The sequence below is a fragment of the Halyomorpha halys genome, unplaced genomic scaffold, assembly GCF_000696795.3.
Source record: "Halyomorpha halys isolate HHAL.00 unplaced genomic scaffold, Hhal_1.1 Scaffold1096.1, whole genome shotgun sequence".
Lineage (NCBI taxonomy): Eukaryota > Metazoa > Arthropoda > Insecta > Hemiptera > Pentatomidae > Halyomorpha > Halyomorpha halys.
Genome location: NW_027110100.1, coordinates 333,958 through 334,649, shown reverse-complemented (window position 1 = coordinate 334,649; position 692 = coordinate 333,958).

The following is a 692-nucleotide window of genomic DNA, read 5'->3' as shown; positions in this document are numbered from 1 at the left end:
TATAAATATAGTATATTTATAATTAGGCCCAGGGTTCAAGCGCTGGGTAAAAATTGTCATCTTGGTAACAGCAATTGTATATAGTATTTTTAGGGTCATGTGCAAAGGCTGATGTCAAAATTTACCAGTGGTGTCCCTTCAAGGGCCATCACCGTAATCGCATTTTGTATATATGTTTCAAATTATAATACCACACCATGTTTCAATATTTTATTTTAAAAATTGGAAGAAGGATATTGTATCAGGCATTTGTGCATCTAGTAATAAGTCTTAACTGTTTTAATACGAGCTGTAATGAGAAACTTTGTCTTATAGTGTAGCTAATTAAAAAAAAAATACACATGAACTTAGTGAAATAGTTAATATATTCGGAGGCACATAGGTTTTTAAATAATCTAATAGAACTCTTAAAAAAAATGACCTTTCACAAATCTAGCTGTATCTGAAGCTCTCCTGTACATCTCTCCAACAAAGATTGGACTTAATTTTCATTATCTTAATTCCCAGCTTGACTATTATCAACAGCTTTCTATTATCGTTCTACGAAATGTTAATAAAATATTTTTGTTTAATATATTTATTTATCCTTATTTTTTCTTTTCTTGTTGTATTTCTATTTTAATATTTTTCTTATTGTAAGTCATACATGAAGTGTTTCATAGTAAGTATAATATTTAACATTTTTAAATTCT